Source organism: Acinonyx jubatus, chromosome B4, assembly GCF_027475565.1.
Source record: "Acinonyx jubatus isolate Ajub_Pintada_27869175 chromosome B4, VMU_Ajub_asm_v1.0, whole genome shotgun sequence".
NCBI classification, from domain to species: Eukaryota; Metazoa; Chordata; class Mammalia; order Carnivora; family Felidae; genus Acinonyx; species Acinonyx jubatus.
In genome coordinates, this window is record NC_069387.1 from 48,438,654 (window position 1) to 48,445,130 (window position 6,477).

The window sequence follows — 6,477 nt, forward strand, 5'->3', positions numbered from 1 at the left end:
AATAATCCTAGCCAGAGCAATCAGACAAGAAGAAATAAAAGGCATTCAAAACAAAAGGGAAGGAATAAAATTGTCTTTGTTGGGGATGATATGATTTCATATATAGAAAATCTTAAAGGCTCTGCCAAAATACTGATAAGATTAATCAGTAAAGTCAGTAAAGTTGTAAGAGACAAAAACAATATACAGAAATCAGTTACATTTCTGTACATTAACAATGAAACATCTGAAAAAGAAATAAAGAAAATAATACCATTTACAATTATATCAAAAACAATAAAATACTTAGGAATTAAGTATTTATTTAACCAAGAAGGTAAAAGACTTATATACTAAAGACTTTTTAAAAAAATTAAACATTTTTTTTTTTAATTTTAGAGAGAGAGAGAGAATGAGTGCAAGCAGGGGAGAGGGGCAGAGGGTGAGAGAGAGAGAATCTTAAACAGGCTCCATACTCAGCACAGAGCAGAGCCTGATGCAGGTCTTGATGTAGGGCTTGATCCCACAACCCAAGGATCATGATCTGAGCCTGATGCTCAAGAGTCAGATGCTCAACCGACTGAGTCACCTAGGTGCCCCCATACTAAAGATTAAAGATTAAAGAAGTTAGAGAAGACACAAACCAGTGAAAAGCTATTTCATCACAGATTGGAAAAATTAATATTGTTAAAATGTCCATACTACCCAAAGCTATCTATAGATTCAATGCAATCTCTGTCAAAGTTCCAATGGCATTTTTTACAGAAATAGAAAAAAAATCCTAAAATTTGTATGTATTCACAAAAGACCCCAAATAGAGGTAACAATCCTGAGAAATAAGAATAAAGCTGGAGGCATTGTACTTCCTGATTTCAAACTATACTACAAAGGTATAGATATCAAAACAGTGTGGCACTAGCATAAAGACAAGCATACAGACCAATGGAACAAAATCAAGAGCCCAGAAATAAACCTTTGTATATACAGTCAATTAATATTTGACACGGGAGCTGAGAATAGACAATGGGGAAAGGACAGCCTATTCAATAAATGATGTTAGGAAAACAAAATAATCACATGCAGAATAATGAAATTAACTGAAGATGGTTTAAAGACTTAAACATAAGAACTAAATTGGTAAAACATCTAGAAAAAAAAACAGGACAAACCTCCTTGACTTTGGTCTTGGCAATGATTTTTTGGATATGACACCTAAAGCATAAGAAACAAGAGCAAAAATTAATATGTGACACTACACCAAAATAAAAAGCTTCTGCACAGCAAAACAAACAACAAATGAAAAAGCATCCTATGGAATGGGAGAAAACATTTGCAAACCACATATCAGATAAGGAGTAAATACTCCAAATATATAAAGAACTCATACAATTCAATAGCAAAAAATCAATCCAATTTAAAAATGGGCAGAGGGACTGAATAAACATTTTTCCAAAGAAGGCATACAATGGCCACGGAAAGGTGCACAACATCACTAATCATCAAGAAAATGCAAATCAAAACCACAATGAGGTATCATTTCAAATCTGTTAGACTGGCTATCATCAGAAAGAGAAGAGATAGCAAGTGCTGGAGCAGATGTGGAGAAAATGGAACATTTGTATCTTGGTGGAAATGTAAATTGGTGTAATGACTATGGAAAACGATATGGAGTTTTCTCAAAAAAACAAAACCAGAAACAAAATAGAGCCACTGTCTGATCCAGCAAGCCTACTTCTGAGTATACATCCAAGGAAAAGGAAATCAGTATTTTAAAGAGATATGTGTACTCTCATATTCTTTGCAGCATTATTTACAATGGCCAAAATATGGAAACAATCGAAGTGTCCATCCATGGATCAATGGATACACAAAATGTGATATACATATGTAATGTGTTATACATATATGTATAATGGAATACTGCTCAGCCATAGAAAAGTGAAATCTTGCAATTTGCAACAACGTTGGAGCTTGAGGGCATTATGCTAAGTAAATCAGTCAGGCAGAGAGAGATAAATACTAAATGCTCTCACTTATACGTGGAATCTAAATTTTGGAAAAACCAAACAAGGTGAGAGATACTGAGAATAGATTAGTGGTGTCCAGAGATGGGAGGGGGGAGTGTGGAAAGGGGGAGGGAGTAAAATGGTACAAAATTCCAGTTACAAAATAAACAAGTCATGGGGATGTGACGTATAGCATAGCAACTATAAAGTTAATAGTACTGTATCGCATATTTGAAAGTTGCTAAGAGAGCAAATCTTAAAGGATCTCATCATAAGAAAAAAACTGTAACAATGTATGGTGATGAATGTTAACCACACTTATTGTAGTGATCATTTCACAATATACACAAATATTGAATCATTATCTTGTACACCTGAAACTGTTATATGTCACTTATACCTCAATTTAAAAAAATTAACAGCTTAAGGAGCGTCTGGGTAGCTCAGTTGGTTAAGTGTCCGACTTCAGCTCAGATCATGGTCTCACAGTCTCATGGGTGGTGAGTTTGAGCCCTGCCCTGGGCTCCATGCTGGCAGTGCAAAGCCTGCTTGGGATTCTCTTCTTCTCTCTCTCCACTTCTCCCCTGCTCATACGTTCTCTCTCTCTCAAAATAAATAAATAAACTGAAAAAGAAATTGTTTAAAAATAGCAGCTTGGAATATCACAAATTTGTTATCTCAGTTTCTCTATTTAGAAGTCCAGCATATTTTAACTGGGACTTCTCACTATTTTAAAGGCCGAAATCAAGATGTGGGCCAGCTGTATCCTCATCTGGAAGCTGAACTACGGAACTAATCTGCTTCCAATCTCCTTCAGGAACTTTATCGAAATTATTCTTTCCCCCCCAATCCATAGTGTAGCTGTGTCATTGGATTTTTCTCTATGAGGACTATTATTTTGTTCCTTTTTGCTATTTTTATACTATGCCATTGCCACAGTGTTTATTACACTTGAAAATGATATTCATGGTACCCAGTTAGAGAAGTCTTCTCCCTTGTTTTTTTTCTTTTAGAGTATGATGGCTAGTCATGGTCTTTTGCTGTTCTATATTTAACATTAGTATGTAAAGCTCCATTTTATTTTTTAAATGTTTATTTTGAGAGAATGAAAGAGAAAGCACGACAGGGGGAGGAGCAGAGGGAGAGGCAGAGAGAGAATCCCAAGCAGGCTCTGCACTATCAGTGTAGACCCCAATGTGGGGCTTGATCTCGTGAACAGTGAGATCCTGATCTGAAATCAAAAGTCCAATGTTTAACAGACTGAGCCACCCAGGTGCCCCTGAAGTTTCATTTTAAACAATTGGGGCTTTAACTTGGAATAGTATTGAATCTGTAGATCAATTTGGAAATGTATTAGTTTGCTAGGGTTGCCATGACAAAAGATCACAGATTGGGTGGCTTTAACAACAGAAATTTATTTTTTTTTCACAGTTCTGGAGGCCAGAAGTCTAAGATCAAGGTGGTACAGGTTTGGTTTCTTCTGGGCCTCTTTCCTTGGCTTGCAGGTGGCTGCCTGCTCACTCTGTCATGTGGTCATCCCTTTGTTTGTGTTCTCTCCTGTTAAAGTCACCAGTTATGTTGGACTAGAGTTCACCCATATGATCTCATTTAACCTTCATTACCCCTTCAAAGGCTCTTTCTCCAATTCTCCAAATATAGTCACATTCTGGTGGTTAGACTTGAATGTATGAATCGGTGGGGGGGAGGGGGAGCACAATTGAGCTTGTAACAGGCGACCACTGACATTTTTCCAATACTGAATCTTCCAATCTATAAACACAATATATTCATCAATTTATTTTTATATTCTTTAATGCCTTTCAATGAAATTTATCATTCTCCATAGAGGTCTTAAATATTAAATTGAGGGGTGCTGATGGCATGGAGCCTGCTTGGGATTCTGTCTTTCTCTGCCTCTCTGCTCCTCCCCTGCTTGCTCTCTACCCCCTTCTCTCAACAATAAATAAACATTTGAAAAAAAATTATGTTGAATATTCTCAATTTACTTAATCAGATCCTTACTCCTTCCTTCTGCACTATGGTTCATGTCTTAAGAGGGATGACATTTATGGCTTCTATCAAGTGACATTTAGGCACTCCTTGCCTCCTGACCTCTGGATAGGTTTAGCCAGTGAGAAGCATGGGCAGGAGATCTGCGTATTCATTCCCTTACTTCTTTTCCACTACTGGGGCTCGTGATGGGTGGCTACAGCTGTGTTCCTCTCCTGAGTTTTGCAGCTCTTTCCTAGTAGCCTTCTCCTATTGACACAGCTCTGGGAATTCAGGTTAAGATAACTGCTCCTTTTCAGTCACCCATTCGCATCTATGGTTAGTACCCCGTCTTTTCCCTGACCCTCTTCAGCATTCCTTATTGGTTACTTTTGATCCTGACTACATCTTAGTAAATGCTCCATTCATTAAACTCTACATTTTCTATATGTCAGTGTGCCAGCTTTTTCTCCATTTCTACATTTCAGTGTGCCAGGAATTTCCTGCTGGGAAACATACTTGGTCAGATTTATTCCCAAGTACTTTTTATGTCTTGAAGCTATTTTATATGGCACATTTAAAAATTACATTTTCGGGGCGCCTGGGTGGCTCAGTCGGTTAAGCGTCCGACTTCGGCTCAGGTCATGATCTCACGGTTCGTGAGTTCGAGCCCCGTGTCAGGCTCTGTGCTAACAGCTCAGAGCATGGAGCCTGTTTCAGATTCTGTGTCTCCCTCTCTCTGACCCTCCCCCATTCATGCTCTGTCTCTCTCTGTCTCAAAAATAAATAAACGTTAAAAATTACATTTTCTGTTTGTTGCTAGTTATAGAAATGCAATTAGTTTTCTGATACTTTTTTTTTTAATCTAGCAACCTTGCTAAACATTCATTACTTCCAATAATTTGTTAGATCTTTAAAACATATTTCTTTATATGTTAATCTCCATGAATAATCTTTAAATAATCGCAGATTTGTAACTTTGTTTGTAACACATGCCTATTTGGGTTATCTAAACATCTAATAGAATGCTGTGTTGGAGTGACATTATATTAACTGCATTAATCTGTCTTCTAATATTAAACTGCTTTTGAAGTCTACACCATTGATCCAGATACATATTACTTTCAAAAATTAGAATCCAAATGAGCAGGAAGTACACTTTTTAAAAACACATTTTTCCGTTTCCTTTTTTTAAAATTGAAGTATGGCTGACATACAATGTTATATTAGCTTCAGGTATACAACATAGTGATATGACAATTCTATACATTATGCAATGCTCACCACCATAAGGGTAGTACCATCTGTCATTATATAAAGTTGTATACATTCTTTAGAGACGGGTAGTTATCAGTTATATACTTATCTACACTCGATGAGCAACTAGTGGATATATACTAATATTTTACTGACTAGTTGCTTTGAGTTGTGTCTTTCATTTACCGCCATCAGTAATAGTTATTTAATCAGTAAACAATCATTTGTTGAGCATCCACTAAATGCCATTCACTCTTCCAGTACTAGAGTACAAAGATGACAAAGCCATAACCATTGCCATTAAAAGAAACTCATAATTTAAGTGTGTGAAGTCTGTGTGTGTTGAATGAAAAACATATAGAGTAAGTCTGTACTGTAAATGAGTGAACAAAATGCTAACAAAATAGAACGGGAAAGTACTTCAAGTCTCCATTCAAGACTTGAATCTTGAATAAGCGATACACGCTTATTATCAAAAAAAAAAAAAAAATGGAGAAGGAAACATTCAGTCATTTGTGCTGATTTATTGGTATGTGCTAAAATATTATGGTCTTGGGGATAAAGTACTGAAAGAGCGACAAAAATCTGTCTTCCCTTTACAGTCTATATTAAAAGGAAAGAAACTTGCTCCAGGAAGGACCTTTCTTGCTTACAAAAGTTTTGTATCAACAGTTCTGATTGTTTTACAGAGCAGCAATACCCCTGCCCGAAGTGGGCTGCCTGTAGGAAAATAATACCCGAGTTTCTATTTATAGTTTTTAGATTCTTCTGGTATTTACGTTTTTGCCTAATTGTAATGTACATGTATGTAATACGCACATCATCTCCCTAATGGGAGTGCAGATTCAAATTTTACTGACTTGAGTATTTCATCAAAGTTTGGGGACCATTGCACTAGTGTCCCTCAACGTCCTCAAAAGAGAAAGTAATATAAATTTAATTGTATTTAAAACCACATAACACTCATATCTAAATCGCTAACACTACTGGAATTTTTATGAGTGCCTGGAGAAACCACGTTTCTTAAGGGCCTTACTTGTAGACAATCCCAGAGGAGCTGCCTATGTAGTTGTTTAGTAAGAACTGAAAAAAAAAAAAAAAATTCCTAGACGAAGTTTGCTGGTTTGGGGCGCTGCTGGGAACAACTCTGTTTTTCTGTTCAGATAACAAGCACGGTCAGCCAGTTGGATTGCTTGGCGCATAATCCACAAGGGCCGCCAGGTCCAGGCTCCGAGAAGGGCAGGCA